The sequence below is a fragment of the Bubalus kerabau genome, chromosome 20 (assembly GCF_029407905.1).
Source record: "Bubalus kerabau isolate K-KA32 ecotype Philippines breed swamp buffalo chromosome 20, PCC_UOA_SB_1v2, whole genome shotgun sequence".
In the NCBI taxonomy this organism is placed as follows: Eukaryota; Metazoa; Chordata; class Mammalia; order Artiodactyla; family Bovidae; genus Bubalus; species Bubalus kerabau.
This window is the reverse complement of record NC_073643.1, coordinates 48524458-48545475: the sequence shown is the minus strand read 5'-3', so window position 1 is coordinate 48545475 and position 21018 is coordinate 48524458. Positions and strand designations below refer to the sequence as shown.

At 43.7% G+C, this 21018-nt stretch overlaps 1 protein-coding gene and 1 long non-coding RNA gene across 3 annotated transcripts in view; both read left to right on the top strand.

The window, feature by feature from the left end:
- Positions 1-21018, top strand: part of CACNA2D3 (calcium voltage-gated channel auxiliary subunit alpha2delta 3) — a 908562-nt gene that overhangs the window by 40460 nt on the left and 847084 nt on the right. The gene's annotated exons all lie outside the window — the stretch shown is intronic.
- Positions 1-21018, top strand: part of LOC129634734 (uncharacterized) — a 60955-nt gene that overhangs the window by 31727 nt on the left and 8210 nt on the right. For both annotated transcript variants that reach the window (XR_008705857.1, XR_008705856.1), the window contains 2 exons: positions 3309-3434; positions 14951-15081. This is a non-coding gene — a long non-coding RNA (uncharacterized LOC129634734). The remainder of the gene's footprint in view (positions 1-3308; positions 3435-14950; positions 15082-21018) is intronic.

The following is a 21018-nucleotide window of genomic DNA, read 5'->3' as shown; positions in this document are numbered from 1 at the left end:
CAAATCCCTTACGATTATACAGTGGAAGTGACAAATAGATACAAGGGATTAGATCTGATAGAAAGAGTGCCTGAAGAATGATGGATGGAGGTTCGTGACATTGTACAGGAAGCAGGGATCAAGACCATGCTCAAGAAGAGAAATGCAAAAAGGCAGAATGGTTGTCTGAGGAGGCCTTACAAATAGTTGAGAAAAGAAGAGAAGCAAAAGGCAAAGGAAAAAAGGAAAGATATACCCATTTGAATGCAGAGTTCCAAAGAATAGCAAGGAGAGATAAGAAAGCCTTCCTCAGTGATCAGTGCAAATAAATAGAGGGAAACAATAGAATGGGAAAGACTAGAGATCTCTTTAAGAAAATTAGAGATACCAAGGGAACATTTCATGCAAAGGTGGGCACAATAAAGGACAGAAATGGTACGGACCTAACAGAAGCAGAAGATGTTAAGAAGAGGTGGTAACAATATACAGAAGAACTATATAAAGAAGATCTTCATGACCCAGATAATCATGATGGTGTGATCACTCACCTAGAGCCAGACATCCTGGAATGTGAAGTCAAGTGGGCCTTAGGAAGCATCACCACAAAGAAAGCTAGTGGAGGTGATGGAATTCCAGTGGAGCTATTTCAAATCCTGAAAGATGATGCTGTGTAAGTGCTGCACTAAATATACCAGCAAATGTGGAAAACTCAGCAGTGGCCACAGGACTGGAAAAGGTCAGTTTTCATTCTAATCCCAAAGAAAGGCAATGCCAAAGAATGTTTAAACTACCGCACAGTTGCACTCATCTCACACACTAGCAAAGTAATTCTGAAAATTATCCAAGCCAGGCTTCAACAGTATGTGAACTGTGAACGTCCAGATGTTCAAGCTGGTTTTAGAAAAGTCAGAGGAACCAGAGATCAAATTGCCAACATTTTCTGGATCATCGAAAAAGCAAGAAAATTCCAGAAAAAATCTATTTCTGCTTTCCTGAGTATCACAATAAACTGTGGAAAATTCTGAGAGAGATGGGAATACCAGATCACCTGACCTGCCTCCTGAGAAATCTGTATGCAGGTCAGGAAGCAACAGTTAGAACTGAAGGTGGAACAACAGACTGGTTCCAAATAGGAAAAGGGGTATGTAAAGGCTATATATTATCACCCTCCTTATTTAACTTACATGCAGAGTACATCATGTGAAATGCCGGGCTGGATGAAGCACAAGCTGGAATCAAAATTGCCAGGAGAAATATCAATAACCTCAGATATGCAGATGACACCACCCTTATGGCAGAAAGCAAAGAAGACCTAAAGAGCATCTTGATGAAAGTGAAAGAGGAGAGTGAAAAAGTTAGCTTAAAACTCAACATGCAGAAAGCTAAGATCATGGCATCCGGTCCCATCATTTCATGGGAAATAGATGGGGAAATAACAGAAACAGGGGCTGACGTTATAATTTTTGGGCTCCAAAATAACTGCAGATGGTGACTGCAGCCATGAAATTGAAAGACGCTGGCTCCTTGGAAGAAAAGCTATGACCAATCTAGATGACATATTAAGAAGCAGAGACATTACTTTGCTGACAAAGGTCCAAATAGTCAAAGCTATGGTTTTTCCAGTAGTCATATATGAATGTGAGAGTTGGATTATAAAGAAAGCTGAGCACCAAAGAATTGATGCTTTTGAACTATGGTATTGGAGAAGACTCTTGAGAGTCCCTTGGACTGCAAGGAGATTCAATCAGTGAATCCTCAAGGAAATCAGTCCTGAATATTCATTGGAAGAACTGATGCTGAAGCTGAAACTCCAATACTTTGAGCACTTGATAGGAAGAACTGACTCACTGTAAAAGACCCTGATGCTGGGAAAGATTGAAGGCAGGAGAAGAAGGGGACGACAGAGGATGAGATGGTTGGATGGCATCACCGACTCAATGGACATGAGTTTGAGCAAGCTCCGGGAGTTGGCGATGGACAGGGAGGCCTGGTGTGCTCCAGTCCATGGGGTCACAAAGAGTTGGACTTGACTGAGCGACTGAACTGATAGTAAGAGGTGAAAAAAAATCTGTAATTTTATTTGTAGTATTGCTGCTATTAACATGTCATTTTTTTTCTTCTAGGCTTTTTGCTTGCTCAGTGCAGATTCTTTTTAACTTGAGTTCAGTGATTTGGGATGTACAGTTTTATGTCCTTTATCCTTCTTGCTATTAATACACACTCTTCCTAATAGTTCCTTTTAATGATTGTGTAATAGGATTAAACAAAAGTTTAAATGAAAAACTTTTAAACTTCAAAATTGTAAAAAAAAAAGCCCTATATTTTTCATAGCTGTAGTCAAGGAGGGAATAAGTAAAAAAAAAAATCGACAAATTTCTCACTAATACCTCCGATGTACCAGGCTTGTGCTGAATATGGAGGCGAATATGACAGAATTATCAAGTTCTGTGGGGCTGGTGCTGATGAATGCTGATGCTATCTTTAATCTCCTTGGATTTGTTACCCACCCAGTTCTTTGCTTTCCTTGGCTAATGGAATCTACCTATTTTGAAAAGCACACACAAAATTTGCTCTTTTCCCAGGGGAGAACTCAAGCTTCTACAGTTGGGGAGTCTACTTTATGAATACAAAATTTATGAACACAAAATTATGGTTTTTTAATGAATAGAAAAGAAATCACAGAACATGATTTAAAAGTTGTATCATTTACATAACATACCATAAACATTACAAAATCCAGAAAATAACATAAAGTTATTATTACTATTATTATTATTTTAATTCATTGCCTAACATGTTCCATGTTCCCAAATCTCTTTTTTTTTTTCCCCTACAGTTTTTGGCTGAAAGCTCATTGATCTGCTTTTCACATGATGATGGTTTTGTAATATCATTTTCTATGGAAAAAATAGAAAGATGACTCATTCTTTTTTGGCAGTGGTCCTACTCATGGGGTGCCCAGTAGAATAATCTGGGAACTATTACAGTCCTAAAGCTGAGGATGCTCCCAGGCTAATTAAATCAGTATCAGTGGGACCCAGCCATTTGCCTTTTATAAAAGCACTGGGGGAGAACCACCGCCCTGGAATAGAATGGAAACTTGACTTTTATTATTGCTAGTGTAGAAAACTTTCACTCCTTATGACTGGTATTGTCATGTATATTTTTAGGTGTGTCAAATCTGGGAAAACTCCCATCAGACTGCTTTCATACCGGAGCTGTGAGACTTCGGGGCATTTCACATTTTCTGTGCAGTGACTAATCTTAAATGTCCTTTGAATTGAAGACACTCGTTAACCAGTTTGTCATTGGTGCCCTCGTTTTTTCAGGCATTTTAATGAGATTTATGCTGGTTTTCATTGAGATCAGTAGTTTGTGTCAAAGGAGTAAGAAGTTAAATGACCTCAGGAAATGTGATTGAGACCATTTTGGCCGAAGGAGGCAAGTGAGCAGAGGTGAGGTGGAGCCAGCAAGGCCAGTGTGGGTGGAGGGCAGTGGGGGGTGGGGTGGCCATGGGCGAGGTGACCGGAAAGGGATCCTGGGGGCAGGGGAGAGAGTGCCTTCTCCCGGCAAGTGCTGGAGGGTGCACACCTGCCATTACAGTAGGGATCAGGAGCGTTGGGGTAACTCCTTTCAGAGGCACGTGAAGCTTTGTGTGAATCCCAAACATTGCTAATTATGAACTAACATTGACAATATAGGAAAATAAGATATATACACCCCTCTACGGGCTTCCCTGGTGGCTCAAATGGTAAAGAATCTGCCTGCAATGCAAGCGACATGGGTTGGATCCCTGAGTTGGGAAGATCCCTGGAAGAAGGCATGGCAATCCACTCCAGTATTCTTGCCTGGAGAATCCCCATGGACAGAGGAGCCTGGTGAGCTACAGCCCATGGGATCGCAAAGAGTCAGACACGACTGAACGACTAAACACAGCACAGCACACCCCTTTACACCCCATCTGAATGGACCCCCCCAACTAGCTTCCCCTTTACTACATCCCTACAAGCCCCCAACCCACCAGTGTCCCCCGACAGAGAGATAAGTGTGACAGAGGGCAAGTTGAAGTGAAGGAGACAGTGGTCTTAACCAACTGAAGTTAAAATATTTCACTTTTGTTATTTTAACAAAAACATATGCATGTGAACACAATGCTGGGTCCCTGGGAGGGACCCCTGGGACGGGTCCTGAAGCTTGGGTCTCTCTCTTTTTTTAATTAAATCAATTTTCTTTTTGTCTGTTCCACACAGCATGCAGGATCTTAGTTCCCAGACTAGGGATTTAACCTGTGCTCCCTCCAGTAGAAGCACAGCGTGTTTAACCACTGGACCACCAGGGGCGTCCCTTGGGTCTTTTTTGCTTCACAGTTAATCAACCTCTGCTTCAGTGCAGGAATTAGGAACTGAATGTCATATGTGCTGGTCAAATTGCAGCTTAAGAGGGAATAAAAGAGTTACTGATGACAAAGTTTCAGCCCCGGGACCTTAAGAAGTGGTTCAAACGTCTGTGCCTTTCCTTCTGTTTTCATGACGTGAGGAATGAGTGTCTGAGGCAGCAGGCTCACAGCCTGAAGGATATCATGATGTGAAAAACATCGTTCTTCCGCTGCCGTCCTGTTTCCACTGTGCGCCTTGACCAGAGGCTCCTTTAGGAAATACAGCAAAGGCTGAACCACGGCCAGCCGGGGAGGGGTTCCCAGTCTTGTCACCCCCCGACATTAAGACGGCGATGATTGCTCCTCAGGGAGGAGCCACTGTGTTGTCAGAGCTTCCCAGCCAGGGGCACAGAGGTTCGTGGGCTCATAATCTGGGTTCACCTTCATGGTCACGGCCATTCCTGAGGCAGACTGACCCCCATAAATCCTGGAGGGGTTCTAGTCACAGACAGTGATGCTCCTCTGGGTCAGTTTTCTGGTCGCTTGAAAGTTCTGTAAGGGAAGGCATGATGACCTTCTGGTCCTTGACGCATCTCCCGAAGGGCCTTAGGAGGTGGGCACTTTGTGATGAGGGGAGGCGTGGTCTGGTGTTATCCTTCGCCTCTGTCCATCATTCCTTTGTGTATTAAACACTGTGGTGCCCAGCTCTGGGCAGAGCAGGCCTGTCAGTGAGAGCCATAGCCTGCCACTTTCAGGCTGTGTGGCTTCTGGCAAGTTAGTTACCCTCTCTGAGACCTAGATTGCTATCAGGCTCCTTGTGCAGATTCAATGAAAGTATGCAAAGCCCTTAACCTAGGCCCGGGCTATGGCGAAGGCTCAGTAAATAGTCAGTAAATAGTAAATAACCCATCATCTCTGTTCCTGTTGCTTCCACCTTCCTGATGGTGGAGTGGAGAGAAGAAGCCAGGAACCTCGGATTTCTGCCTCTTAACTAGAGAGGTGAGCAGGGGCAGGATGCACCGCTTCTTTGAATATTATGATTCTTTTCTGTCCAAGATAAATGAAGGAAATCAGTTTTTTTAAATAGAAACTTGAATGGCATTTGGGGAAGGATTGTTCCGTATCTGCTGACACAGATTCTGGTGTATGTCCACACTCAATGTTCCCCTGCATGGTGACGACTCAAATATTTCTAAATGTCCTTGGGAGCTAGTGATGATACTGCCACCACTTGAAAACCACTAAACCAGCAACTCCTCCTGAACTTTGATCCTGTCTGACCTGGGGTGGGTGATGGACTGAGAATCTGGCGGGGTGGTTGGACGAGGACCTGTTCACTGGGTCCCTCTGCCCTTTTGATTCTGAGATCGCTTAATTTCCTCCGATGTAGAAGCTTCTCGGCTCCGACGGAGCATGGAGGAAGGAAAGGGTTTCTAACAAGTGAAAACCAAACCTGATTTTGTTCTAAGGATTCCTCTGTGGCTCCTACTCACATTCTTGGCAGTTGATCTATGGTGCCTTCCTGGGATGGTGGCCACTAGAAATACCTTTGACCTCCAGGGGTGTAGAGGGTTGAAGTCTGCCCCCCAGAAAAAGAACTGTGCCATGAGTGCCGTAAGAGAGGATCCCAGTGCATGGTGACTACTGCTGAGCTCCTGAATTCTTGTCTCCCTGTTTGCCAAGAGCCATCCAGATGGACAGGGGCTTTGTTTAAAGCCTGAAAATTTGCAGCATGGATCCCTGTGGAGCTGGCTGCATTTCCTTTCAGACTGTCTCCACATTTCAGAGAGAAGGTCCAAGGCTGGAAATTTGACCCTGGTGGACCTTTGTTTTCCAGCTGGTGCTTTGTGGTCCCCAGGGCCATTGGCAGCCCGAGTCCATCATGTCCCTTTGCCCATTTATTCTCTGGAGGTTGACAGTCCTAAATTATAATGCTTCTTGCTGAATACCATTAATCTTAAGCAAGCAACTTACTGCAAGTTATTAGCTGCTCACCTTGAAATCCTGTGAATAGAGAAGAAAATTGCCCTACTGTCCTAGAGCCCCTTATTAATTGAATATGTGGCAGAAGAACACAGAGAGTGCCATTAATTTACAGATATGGGAGTTTGTTGTCCCCCTTTTATTTCTATTTTATCCCTGGATGTTCATCTAATTAAATTATTTAAACCTGCTAATTTTGGGGAAGGCTTGTCTTTCTTCGCCTGTACCCTTCATTGTAAGCATTTTAGTTAAAAAGATGTTAGTGATGCTTCTGACTCTGTGGTGCTCAGTTTATAGAAGATGAATTTTGAAGAGTTTGTTGCCTTCATCAGGTAATTTTATGAACCTTTGGGAACATTTGTAATGAGTTTTTATGAGACTTTCTGTGACAATATTTTGTGTATCTCTTTAGCGCAGAGAGATGAAGATTGCTGATTTAATGGTCTGAAAAATTCTGATGTCTTTATTTACATTTGACTGATGAGAGATTTTACAGCATTTCTCTTATCAAAGGTATCCTGATGAAAGTTAATGCTCTGTGGAAGATTTTAAGAGTTCTAATATTACCTGGATAACAGTTTCTGTAAATTTAAAAAAAAAGGCTGCTGAGATTGTTTTGGGGAAAAGGACTGTGATCCAGTCTTTGGGTGTTAGGGGAAATTTCTCTCATTACCTGTATATATATAATATATATAAGAATTTCTACTGACACAGCATGTGCCAGTTTTTGTGTGTGTTTTGCAGTCAATTCCTTCTGCCTTGTGTACTTATTGAGTTATTCCATTGTCTGAGTTATCGAGACAACTGTGTTCCTCAGTGACTCAATAGTAATGCATCCGCCTGCAATGCAGGAGACCTGGGTTTGATCCCTGGGTGGGGAAGATCCCCTGGAGGAGGAAATGGCAACCCATTCCAGTATTCTTGCCTAGAAAATCCCATGGACAGAGGAGTCTGGTGGACTACAGTCCATGGGTTGTTGAAGAGTTGGACATGACTTAGTGACTGAGCACAGGGTTCCCCACTAGGGCATAAGCTGTCCATTGGGTGTTTCAGTCAGTCAGTTCGTCACTCAGTCGTGTCTGACTCTTTGCGACCCCATGAACAACATGCCAGGCCTCCCTGTCCATCACCAACTCCTGGAGTTCACCCAAACTCATGTCCATTGAGTCGGTGATGCCATCCAGCCATCTCATCCTCTGTTGTCTCCTTCTCCTCCTGCCCTCAATCTTTCCCAGCCTCAGGATCTTTTCAAATGAGTCAGCTCTTCGCATCAGGTGGCCAAAGTATTGGGTGTTTAGAAGTCTCCTAATAGGGCGTATAGATGACTGGCTGTAGAATGTTTTCAGTAAAGGTTTGTCAAAGGGAAGAATGTATGATTTCTTTAGTCCTGCAGAGACACTGCTGTGCACCGGCCATCAGAATGGACCTGATACCCTCGTACTCTGATTATTCACCCCCAAGCTTTCTGCTTTTCTCTCTTTAAGACACAGCATCTTCCAGTGGGTTCCATACACCCCTGGACCATGTATTGTTGGCATACACAGCAGTGTCTGTGAAGATGGTCAGTGACAGCTCAACCGTGGGAGAAAGTAAGTTCAAGGTGATGGGCTGCAGTAGCCTTGGTGAGGTTGAGGAGGACCATGTTCAAATTGTTTTTTTTTTTTTTTTAGGGGGGACTGAAGTATAATTTTTAATTTTATTAAATTATAAAAAATTTTTGCGATAGTTTCAGGTGGAGAGCAAAGGGACTCAGCCATATAGATACATGGATCCATTCTCTCCAAATCTGTGGGGCAGGTGGGGGCAGGGGGAGTTGATTAAGTGCAGACCCAACTTTCAGAACTAAAGGGTATTGGGGGCAGGGCTAGGCCTTTTGTGAGGGGAGTGAATGCCCCCTGTAGTTCAGGTGGACAGGGCCGCCTTGTGGGAGGTGGAACTGCCTTCACTGGAGAGGCACAGGGAGAGAAGCCCCTTTGGTAAGGACTGTTCTCTGAGCCTTTGTATCCTGGAAGTGGGGGACACTCTGTGGGGGAGGAGGAGTTTAGAGGAGAGGAACTTAAATGGCTCTTTAGATTCTGAACAATTTTCTCCAGTCTTGCCTGATTAAGGGATGAGTGCCAGATTTATACATTTGTTGAAATATTTAAAAAAGATGTACAACATGAGAGTTGTGAGTTAAGTTTTATTTGGGGCAAAATGAGGCCTGCAGCCTGGTAGACAGCACCTCAGATGACTCTGAGAGATGCTCCTAAGAGGCAGGGGGCGGGTCACCATATACGAGATTTTGGTGAAGGGGGAATACATGCAATCCAGCATTTATTTATTTCCAGAAGGTTTCTGCTAGTCACAAGGAACAGTCATCACCATGAAGGATTTTAGTGTTTTTCTAGATATGGAGATACAAGAATTAAGCTCATAAAATCAGCTCCTCAGAATATGTAACTCTCTGAAGACCTGTCCTGCCAGTTTTTCCCTGAACACAGAGTGCCTCATTTCTGCTCTCCACCCTGAAGTCCTTTCAGGGGAGTGTTGAAGGTCAGCAGTTGCAGCAGCTCATGATAACCCTTGGAGAGGGAGATGGCAAGTGCCCATTTGTAGTTGACACATTCTTCATTGCTTTGCATGCTTCACATGCTTCATTGCTCCTCCCCTCGCTAAATAGTCTCCCTGTTGTCTTCCTTTTTTCCTAGGACCCTCTTCTTCAGTCCTCTCTCTCTCTCCTCATTTTTGTCCTAAGCTCTCTCTTTCATGCCTTTCTACATTATTTTTTACCTCTATTACTCTTACTTTCTCTCCTTTCCTATATTTGCTTCTTAGTGAGCCCTCTAATAGAACAAATGCAGGATGGCTATTTTTGAGTCCTTCTGATTGAAGGAATAGGTTTTGAGAAGAGGAAGAGCTAGAACGAGTGGGGAAAATGAGGTCAGTGGGAGCCTCCCCACACAATCTGGGACACTGGGGCTTCTCCAGAAAGGCTGGTGGAATGAATGAGGGAGTAACTTTCATCCACTTCTGCTAGCCTCATTGTGCATTTGCATAATAGTGAGTAGGTTTTGTTTTGTTAAATCATCCAAAAATATCCATTGAGATTTCTCCCAGATTGAGGTACTCGTCTCTTAAAATACGAGGATGAGTGAACAACCTATGGGGTGAGGTTGAAGGAGTCAGGAGGAGCTGGGGTGGGAGTTGTGTGCAGGTGTACACAGAGAGGCTGGTTTGGAATTTGAGAATGCTCTCTTCCCAGGTCGCAGTGGGAGCTGCCGAGGTGCTCCTCTGGGAAGCCTGGCTGAGTTCTGTTTACCATCTGGATGTGATTCCAGGCATCTTTGCCGAGGATTTGCAGCCTTTTCTGCATTCCTGTCTCTATTACTGCTGTTGCCCCCGGGGCACCTTGCTCAGGCCTTACTCCAGAGTGTTATTGTTGACTTTCTGGAGTTTGCTTATGCAAATAAATGCATAAATCGATGCATATGAGAGGCAAAAGGAAGTCCCCTTCGGATGGCCTGGGCCCGAGCTCCATGAAGCCTGGAGGCTCAGGAGAGCACCCTCTGGGGCTTTCCCTAACTTTACTGAGTGCCAGGAAATCTGTTGTTGTAAGTGTTGCAGCCTAGAGCTTCCATTCTGAATGCTCACCATCCTGCCAGGATGTTCTTCTGTCCACTGGCTTGAAGTTCCCTGCCAGTTTGGGTCTGCACTGAGTCGTGCCCAAGACTGTGAGATTGAAATGGACGTTTTGAGGATGACCAGGAATATGATCAGGAATAAACTTCAAAACCGGCAGACAGGGGTGTTGCTTACTGTAGGAGACCGGCTGTGAGCTGTTAGGGTGTGGTTGAAAGAGACGCCCTGAGTAGGGATGGGGGGTGGTCTCAAGAACATAAAGCTGAAAAGCTGCAAAGCAAACAGAAATACATTTCTTCAAATTTCTTTCAATATATCCAGGTGGAAAAATCATCAAGCTCTGACCCTGAACCTATAAAGAAAATAGCTGTGCCTTCTGGGTGGTGAGGCCAGACACACCCAGCTCAAGGAAAGGGTGTTTGTTTTTAGCAGGAAGAACTTTTTCGTAGACTCCAAGTGTTACCAAGTCAGGTCCATTTGTAAGACTGAAAGTAATGCCTCATGGTCCCTGGAATGGGATGGGGACCCAGGTTACATTTTGTGGGAGGGCCATAGCTTCTCATCTCTGACGGCCTTTCCTCCATTTATTTTTCAGTTTATTATTGCACTTTTACTTTTTTGTGCCAGACACTTGCTCTCAAGGAGGGGAGAAACAGAAAAGAAAGAATAATTAAACAAATATATAAAAAAATGAAATGGTGAGAAATGCAATAATGCAAACAGGAAACAGTGATAAAAAATAGTGTGCGTGTGGGCTGGTGTGTGTGTGTGAGGGAGTGTGTGTGTGTGTGGTAGATGGGGGAAATATTTCTTAATTTTTTTTTCTTTTTTAATTAAACAATTGTTACTGAGGTATATAGTTCATTTACAATGTTGTGTTAGTTTTAGGTGTACAGCAGAGTGATTCAGTTTTATATGTATATTTATATATATATATTTTTTCAGGTTCTTTTCCATTATAGGTTGTTACAAGATGTTGAATATAGTTCCCTGTGCTATACATTAGATCCTTTTTATCTATTTTATATATAGTAGTGTGAAAGTGAAGTCACTCAGTCGTGTCCAGCTCTTTGCGACCCCATGGACCGTAGCCTACCAGGATCTTCCGTCCATGGGATTTTTCAGGCAAGAGTACTGGAGTGGGGTGCCAGTAGTGTGTATCTATTAAATCCAAGCTCCTAATTTATTCCTCCCCACCTTTCCCCTTTGGTAACCATAAATTTGGTTTGGACCAAACTCTATGTCTGTGAGTCTGTTTTTGTTTTGTTAATAAGTTCTTTTGTAACATTTTAAAAAATTCCATATATAAGCAATATCATATATTTGTCTTTCTTTGTCTGACTTACTTCACTTAGTATGATAATCTAGATCCATCCGTTTTGCTACAAATGGCATTATCTCATTCTTTTTATGGCTGAGTAGTATTCCATTGTGCATATATTAGTATATATACCATATCTTTTTTATCCAGTCATCTGTTAATGAACATTTAAGTTGTTTCCATGTCTTGGCTATTGTGAACAGTGCCGCTATGAACACTGGGTGGACGTACCTTTTTAAATTAGACTTTTCTCCAGATATATGCCTAGGAGTGGGATTACTGGATCATATGGCAACTCTGTTTTTAGTTTTTTAAGGAAATTCTTATCTGTTTTCTTTATTAATTACACCAATTTACATTCCCACCAACACTGTGTGTGTGGGGGGGGGGCTCCCTTTTCTCTATACCCTCTCCAGCATTTATTATTTATAGACTTTATAATGATGGCCATTGTAACCAGTGTGAAGTGGTACCTCATTGTGATTTTGATTTGCATTTTTCTAATATTAATAATTAGTGGTGTTGAGCATGGAAATATTTCTTATACAAGGCAATGAAAGAAGACTTCTGTCTGAGGATGTAACATTTCAGCCAAGAAGTGAGTGAGGAGAATGAGCTCTTCAGATAAAAAGTCCAGGGAAAAATGGCCTGGGAATAAGCCAGCTCAGCAACAGGCTTTGCCAACAGACCCTGTGAGGAGGGAACCAGGACAATTTGCCCTTCAGGTAGAGGATTCCACATCAGGTCCATTAGAAGCAGAAGCTTGCTGCTTTCTAGTACAAAATAGATTAGCCAGTAAAATTCACAGCACAATTAGCAGTTAAACAATGTATGTGAAAAAACATTCCTTATTCAGATAATTGTTAATGGTCAGATTTTAGGACACTCCGGGGCACAGTTTGAAATTTCAGAATATCACAGTTGTGGATCTTTTTGTATTGATAGGGGTTCCCTGGTGGCTTAGACAGTAAAGAATCTGCCTGCAATGTGGGAGACCCAGGTTTGATCCTGGGTGAGAAAGAGCCCCTGGAGAAGGAAATGTCTACCCACTCCAGTATTCTTGCCTGGAGAATTCCATGGAGGTGGAATTCCACCAGAGGTGGCTGGTGGGCTATAGTCCATGGGGTCACAAAGAGTCGGACAAGGATAAGCAAATAACACTTCACTTCTGTATTGATACTTGTTCCCCAGAGAGTCAAGAAACTTCCCTTCCACCCTCCCTCCGTCCTTGCAGTTCAGCAGTATTAACCAAAGGCAGATCAGTGAGTGAATCTGTCTTCTACCAGAATCAATTTTCTTCAGTAGAAGCTTTCTATATGAGATCTGGCACATCTACATTTTAAAGCTTCTATGTAAGAAACCTAATTTTTGTGAAACTTGAACTCAGCTGGAAAGATGAGTAAATTTTATTATGTTTGCCATGTCAAGAGACTTCAGCCTTTCTATAGGCTTTGTCAGATATTTTAAATGAAAAACATAGATGGAATAATTTTTATACAGTAAAAAAGACCTTAGACTGAATAATCAGAGACTGTGTGTTATTGGAAAGACTCTTATAAAGGTGATCTGACAGTGTGGCTGGGCTGAGAGAGGGTGGTGTGTGGACTGAATGTTACTAAAGAATGGTACAGTCTGGAACTTTGAGGCTTCTCTATTTTAGGCATCTTCATAGAACTGTTTAATGAGCCTTTTTTTAAAAAACAAACAAACAAACAAACTCTAATTTAGAGATTATAACCATTTCTTAGGAATAGCTAAGTGATGAAGTTACTAGCTGAGGGCTTTTCTGAATTCTGTAACTGTATTATAACAATCACTTTGATATTTGTCCTGAGATACCAACTTGTCTGCTGTGCTGAAGTGATCTATATGAGTTACAGTGAGAGGTGCCAAGGAAGATATCTGGTGATTCTTAAACTGTAGGCTCTTGGTTTCCAATCTGGCCGGTCCTGAAATCTGCATGGTTGCAACTTCTTGGGGACAGGGCTGCCCCCTGGCGTTGGGATGGTTCACACCAAGATGCCTTCCAAGCCCTCAGGAGCCTCTCTGACATATGCACACATTGCTATCTGAGAGAAAGCACAGACTGTTAACAAAATTTCACATTCCAGACATGAAATGTTTTATGTCCTAAACTGTTGAGATATGATCATCTAAAATAAAGGTTGATCAAAGAAATTCAGGTCTCTTGATAATTAGAAGAACAAATGATTAGGAAAGGTGGGACTCCAGTCACTTGAAAGCTTCACCTATTCAAGCTGCCAGCCAGTGCCCTTTGTCTCCAGTTCAGTGTTTGGCTGGCACGATCACGCATGGTTGGCTGTTGGAGAAATGGGACGTTACTCCCACGTGGTGCCTTTCCATTGAACTTTGAAGTATTCTAGGCTGAAACCCTTGGTTCTCTCTCTTCCTCTCCATCTACTGTCTGCTCCTCCTTTTCAAAAATTTCTCTCCATCTCCCTCTTTTCTGCTTTTCTTGCCTGCTTTTTCCTGTGACATCCATTTCTGTCTTAGTGTCCTTCCTCCTTCACCAGGAGTCCAAAGCAGATCATACTCTGTCATCCCTGTATCCTCTCATGGGCAGTCAGAAAGCTCTCTTTCATGAATGGCCTCTTTTTTGAGAAAGGGCCTAACATCCCTACTGCCCACATGCCTTTGCACAGCTGAGTGATCCTGAAATTCGGCCCTCCCTGTGTCTCTTTCCAGGCACCTGCCACCTCCACTGTTCCCTTCCAAACACAGAAATGCTGTCTCTTCTCCCTGGGCTGCCAGCATAAGCCCACATGGAAAGGTGTTCATTTGAGCTGGCAGAAAACATGTTATTCATATTGAGCGGATGTGTGTGTTTTCTGCTGAGTCTTTGACATGCAATCTTTGGCAAACCCTGGTCCTACACACAGCAGTGCTCTGCACAGCTTGGATATGGGAGGATTGTGGGACTTTCCCTTTTGGATTCTAAACGTAGAGCTCCTCTCCATATCTTGTACGTGAAAGTGTTGCAAGAAAATGGAGCCAGGGAGGATGGTCATGTCCCAGGTCTCAGGTGAGTCCCTCTGATGAGCCTCCAAGTGAGGGTCCTTTGCTTCACTCAGGAAAGAATTTGAGAGTGAGCCACGGTAAACTGAAAGTAAAAGTCACTCAGTCCTGTCCAACTCTTTGCGACCCCATGGACTATAGCCCACCAGGCTCTTCTGCCCATGGAATTCTCCAGAATATTAGTGTAGGTAGCTATCTTTTCCCTTCTTCAGGGGATCTTCCCAACCCAGGCATCGAACCCAGGTCTCCCACATTGCAGGCAGATTCTTCACTAGCTGAGTCACCAGGGAAGCCCACAGTAAAGTGGAAGCCAGCTTATTTAGAGAGCTACACAGTTCATCTCAGAAGGCGAGCACAGCCCTGAGAGAGACGCGTTTCATAGAGTGGATGTCTCAGATGTCCAGAGAGGCCCTGAGAGAGATGCGTTCCATAGAGTGGACATCTCAGACGTCCAGAGCAGCCCTGAAATAAAAGCATTCCATAGAGTGGCAGATGCCCAGAGCGGCCCCGAGAGGATCGCGTTCCATAGAGTGTGGATGTCTCAGATGTCCCGAACAGCGCTGAGAGGCGCATTTGCACTGTGGAATGGCCATTTCAGGGGGCGTGAGGGGCCCTGAGAGAAACTCCCTCAACAGAGTGTGCGCGTCTCAGCGGCAGCAGGGACCCTGAGAGAAACCTGTTCTGTGGAGTGTGAAAGCCTCGGAGGGCAAGAGAGCGGCCCTAAGAGAAATTCGCTTTGCAGACAGACGGCGCACCATTTCTGAAGGTGAGGAAGGCCCCCGAGGTGTGGGTGGTGGTTATTTTTTATGGGCTGGGTAATTTCATGGGCTAAGAAGTGGGAGGGTTTTTCTAACTGTTTTGGGGAAGGGTCTGGGATTTCCTGAAATTGGGTCACTGTCCACTTTTTGGCGTTTTAGGGTTTGCCGGAAACCTGGCTCGGTGCCTGTGGGTGTGACATGGAGCTCATGTTTTGCTGTGAGGGTATAATGAGGCTTGAGGTCTACTGGAAGTGACTCTCCCACCATATCTGGGGCCTAGTTGATTCTAAGCAGTTTATGTGGTATCCTCAGGGGCTGTGTCATTTTTTCAAGGTTGTGCCCTTGCCCCTTCTCTCCTGTGTAGGAAGGTGGGTTTCGCTGTCTGAATGGCCTTTTAAATATAGGTAAAGGTGATGTACGATGTACACATGGTTGGGTGGGGCTTTCCTGGTGGCTCAGACGATACAGAATCTGCCTGCAATGCAGGAGACCTGGGTTTCATTCCTGGGTTGGGAAGATCCCCTGGAGAAGGGAATGGCAATCCAGACTTCCAGGGACAGAACCACCTGGCAGACTGCAGTCCACAGGGTGGCAAAGAGTGGGTAGGACTGAGCGGCTAACACTTTCACTTTCTTAGACTTCACACATAGTTAAGCAAGGTTTTGGGTATCTACTCCTGACCAAATGGAGAAGGTGGCTACCAACTCTCTATTTTTGCATATGCAAACCCTGCTTCTAGAATACAAGTATCAGATCAGATCAGATCAGTTGCTCAGTTGTGTCCGACTCTTTGCGACCCCATGAATCGCAGCACACCAGGCCTCCCTGTCCATCACCAACTCCTGGAATTCACCCAGACTCACGTCCATCGAGTCAGTGATGCCATCCAGCCATCTCATTCTCTGTCGTCCCCTTCTCCTCTTGCCCCCAATCCCTCCCAGCATCAGAGTCTTTTCCAATCAGTCAACTCTTCGCATGAGGTGGCCAAAGTACTGGAGTTTCAGCTTTAGCATCATTCCTTCCAAAGAAATCCCAGGGCTGATTTCCTTTAGAATGGACTGGTTGGATGTCCTTGCAGTCCAAGGGACTCTCAAGAGTCTTCTCCAACACCACAGTTCAAAAGCATCAATTCTTCAGCGCTCAGCCTTCTTCACAGTCCAACTCTCACATCCATACATGACCACAGGAAAAACCATAGCCTTGACTAGACGAACCTTTGTTGGCAAAGTAATGTCTCTGCTTTTGAATATGCTATCTAGGTTGGTCATAACTTTCCTTCAAGGAGTAAGCGTCTTTTAATTTCATGGCTGCAGTCACCATCTGCAGTGATTTTGGAGCCCAAAAAAATAAAGTCTGACACTGTTTCCACTGTTTTCCCATCTATTTCCCATGAAGTGATGGGACATGTTAGGTTAAAACATGAAATTCCCCATATCTGACCATTTTTGACCTATAAAAATGGCAATTTCATAGTAGTTTTGAGTGAAGAAAAGGAGTGGGTCTGTTTGGAAGGACTCTCTACTTTCTATTTAATTCATTTATTCAAGACATACCTGTGGAGGATTTTGGTAGGTGCAGGGGTTCCAAAGCGACATTGAGTCTGTTCTCTGTCCTCTATCCAGGAAGATAAACTCAACCAACTCTAATACAAATGTCTGGTGACCTAAGGAAAGCCAGTGTGCTGAGGGCATGGTGGAGTGACCAGTTGCTTTGGTTTGTCCCAGTTTTAACACTGGAATAAGGTTCCTTGGTGGCTAAAGAGTCTGCCCTACAATGTGGGAGACCCAGGTTTGATCCCTGGGTTGGGAAGATTCCCTGGAGAAGGAAATGACAACCCATTCCATTATTCTTGCCTGGAGAATTCCATGGACAGAGGAGCCTGGTTGGGCAACAGTCCATGGGATCCCAACAAGTCGGACATGACTGAGTGACACTTTCACTTTACACTGGAAGTCCTGAGCAAGCTAGGACTAGATTATAGTAAGACACAGAGGTAGGGGGAATGGGGAGTGGTAGTTATGGCTCTGGGGGGAAAAAAAAGAAGAAAGAGCTAAAGAAGTTTAGGACTGGAAAGAAAGCCCACCCATTTATCCTGGGAGAGGCAAGAAACACATTAGAAAAATAAAGGCTCTGGGAAGTTTCAGCAGAGAAAGCTGTTTCATTTGTGCAACCAGGATTTTACTAACTTACTTGATCTGGGAACTCTGTGCACTTAACATCCTGTAAGCATCTTAGGGTGCGCCCCTCTTTGTCCTTTGGGGAAAATTGCACTGTTCTCTGTGCTAAAATGCATATTATTACCGTATATTATTAGTCTTATCCATGATTTGGGCGACAATTAGTATCAAAATAGCCCACCACAAGAAAATTTAATAATAATGCAACCTTGAGATGAAAAGGTTTTTCAGAAGGGTTGCTAATGTGCTCTGGAGGGTTGCAAGTACCACAGGGCTATATTTTCTGCCTGATGCACATAGAGCTAGGCTGGCTACTTGCACACCTCTTTCTGCAAGTGCTTTTTTTTTGCGCTGAAGGCTTAACCAAGTTGTTATGGAAACGGAAACCGTCTCCCCTGCCTGAGAACAGCGCTTTGCTAATAGAGAGCATGGCTGAGTAAACTTCAGTAGCAACGATTAATCTTTGCAAAGCACAGGTAAGCCTAAAAGATTGAACAGGTGTTTCTTGGCCTTTGCACTTCACAGCCCTAGAAAATTTTATTTTGGATAGAGCTGAGCTGGCTGAGGCTTGGAGTTTTTACTTCAAAAAGGAAAGTCATCCTTTAATATTATGGTAATTGGCTTTTTAAATTTAAATGTTTAAAGACATCTCTTAAGCCTATAGAGTTTCTGAGTGGTTGGTGACCCTCTTTGAGCTTGTTAAGATGCAGATTTCAGCCTCTCTACGGATCCTCTGAAACAAAATGTTTTGGGCTGGTCTTGGAATTTGATTCTGTAACAAGCACTCCGGCTGAGTCTGATGTTTGCTTACTGGTGTTAACTTTACTGTAGGACAGGACAAACTTTTTTAAAGAGCTAGGTCATTAGTAGTTTAGGCTTTTGAACTTTATCCATTATTCCTGCCTGGGGAATTCCCATGGATAGAGGTTCCTGGCTGGCTACAGTCTACGGGATTGCAAAGAGTCGGACACCACTGAGCGACTAAGCGCGCACACACACAGTGTGAGAGCAGCCATAAGCAATACGTAAAATAATGGCCGTGGCTGTGCTCCAGACTCTTTACAGACAGGCAGTGGTCGAATTTGCCCCTTGGGTTGTGCTTTGCTGACCCTTGCTGTAGGATCTGCATAGTCCTGCCTATTTAATGAGATTCCAGCTTTCAAATGCATGTGTGCTAAAAACCACCCAAGTTTCCAGGTATCTCCTTCAGTCCAGCTTGAATAAAGGCAAAAGGAGGTGACAGTTTTGCTGGGGGCGGGGAGAGAGTGAGTTTTGAATGATTTAGTGGTAAGTGGTTCTCCTGACAACCATAGTTGCTGAGAGGAGTTTTAAAATGGGTTGGAATCTCCATCTTTGATGGTGGCTAAAGGCAATTTCCTGATCTGGTAGCTAGAAGAGAAGTGAGTTGATGGACTTGGACCTGTTTTGAGGAAGAGCCTCAGGTTTTTCTTGAAGGAAAGGATGGAAGTTTAGTGGTGATGGGGGGTTGGCTTGAGAGATGCTGTTTTCCCCTCTTTTTTTTCTGCTCTACTTGTTGTTTAGGCCCTTTTTGCTGAATTCCTACTCTGTCTCTCTGGCCTGGCCTTTGGAGTCGCCTAAAGGCCCCTATCCTCAGAGCTGGCTTTGTGTCTATGCCCTGACTTTGGAGAACATTGAACTCGTCTTTGGGAGTCCAGATAAGTTCAGTGACATCAGTTTTTCTTGCAGTCTTCAAATGCCATATTCTGTATTACATTCTTTGTAGCTAATTTTTCATTGCTTTTAAAAGGGTTCTGAAGTGAAAAGGAGCCCAGTTCTCCAGGGGTTGGAATACTAAGCGTTAGAGAACGTATGCTCCCATGCTTTGTTGCGTTACACTTGGTGCGGGGTGCGATCGTCCTAACTGCGGACATCCAGCCAGATTATGAGTTCTTCTGCTTCTCTTGTTCCAGTATTCTGTTTTTCCAAATGGTTTGCCCAGTTTGAAATTTTCTTTTCATGTGTTTAAGGAAGAAATAGTTCCTCTGGACCACAGCCATGAATGCATCAACTAATGCTGCTTTCAGAGCGTATTTCTGTTCACATCCTTGAAGCCTTTCTTCTTTGTGTCACAGGAATTCCTTGTTATTATCTTATTTTCTGATTTCTTTTGAAGGGATAATGATGGTGGCCAATTTGTGCATTTTATCATGTTTTAATTCACTTATGCTCATACTCTAGCTTACGTTGCAAACATAATGGCACACACTCCTGAGCTGTTCTCTTTGATTCAGCCTTAAAATCTGTTTCCCACTTGGTTTGTGTCTGTATATTGTGGTATCATTAGCTTATGTAGCTTTGCAATGTCATTGTCATCTCGCTGTTATCAAATAGAGGAACATTTTTTGGGATACATTTATATCCACTTTGAAAACTACTTTGTAGTCATTTGTCAAATGGTGGTTTAAAGCCTTCTCTTGTTCATTTTTTTTTTTTTAAACCTTGGCTTTTACATATTTTTTAAGTATGGAAATTTATGTTTTGCTTGTCTTTTTTGTCATTTTCAATTTTGATTTTTGTTGTTTAATTTCTTCTTTCCAATGTATTTTTATCTTTCATCCAGAAAACATTTAACCAGTGCTTTCTATGGGCAACAAATATTCCTCCACTCATTTTTAAAAATAAATTTATTTTTGGCTGGTTTGGGTCTTTGTTGCTGCGCACGGGCTTTCTGTACTTGCGGAGGGTGGGGGCTACTCTCTAGTTGCGGTGCAGGGGCTTCTCACTGAGGCGGCTTCTCTCGTTGCAGAGCGCAGGTTCTATGGTGCTCAGGCTTCATTAGTTGTGGGTACTGGGCTCTAGAGTGTGGGCTCAGTAGTTCTGTACATAAACCTGAGTAAGGTGGGATCTTCCCAGACCAGGGATTGAACTTGAGTCCATTGGCAGGAGGATTCTTAACCACTGGACCATGAGAGAAGTTCCCCTCCATTCATTTACATGGACTTTGCTTATTAACCAGCTCCATGGAGATTGTGCTTTCTCCTTTGGTTGGAGGTGTTTGCAGGGACCATTTCGGGCAGCCTCGTGAAGGCTTAGGAGGCTTGGAGGCAGGAGTCAGGGGGCCTGGATATACAGTACAGGCCAGATTCTCGAACCTCAGGCCCCTTTTCTGCTACATGGGAATGATAGTGCCTCCCTGAGACGGGGTTGTATCCCATGAATGTAAAATGTCTTGCATATGCCTGTGGGAGAGCCAGTCCCCAAACTCAGGAGCTGTTACCATGATAACAAGGGGAAGATGGACAAATCTGTTCTCTTTACTCCACAGCGTGAATCCCTGCCCCTCCGCTTAAGAAGAAATACCATCTATCTGAATATGCCAGTTCCCACAAGCCCTGTTTCCAACCTGAAATGCTGTGATTCTTTATTTCTTTATATTTTAATCCTGCAAATTCAGGTGCTTTATCTGTGGCTGGCTATTTTGGATATTGGATCCACAGTTATTTCACAAGAAGGATTTGGCAGCGTGTCTTAAGTTTCCTCAGTTTCATGCCTTGTAACAGAATGGTAGGTGGAACAGGTATATTTCACAACCAGCTTGCTGCCCTGGTCACCTTGGAGGTGTTTTTTCAATCCTCCTGGACAGTGGAGGCTCCTTGTGCATTTTTTTTTTTTAATGGGACAATTAGCTTTGGAGAATTCTTGGTTTCAGACTCTAATCCTGTCCCTACACTTAATCTTTCTTGTTTGAAAGCTTCCATGAGAGTTTAGTTTTCAGGAAGCATCTTCCCTCAGTGAAAGCCATCATCA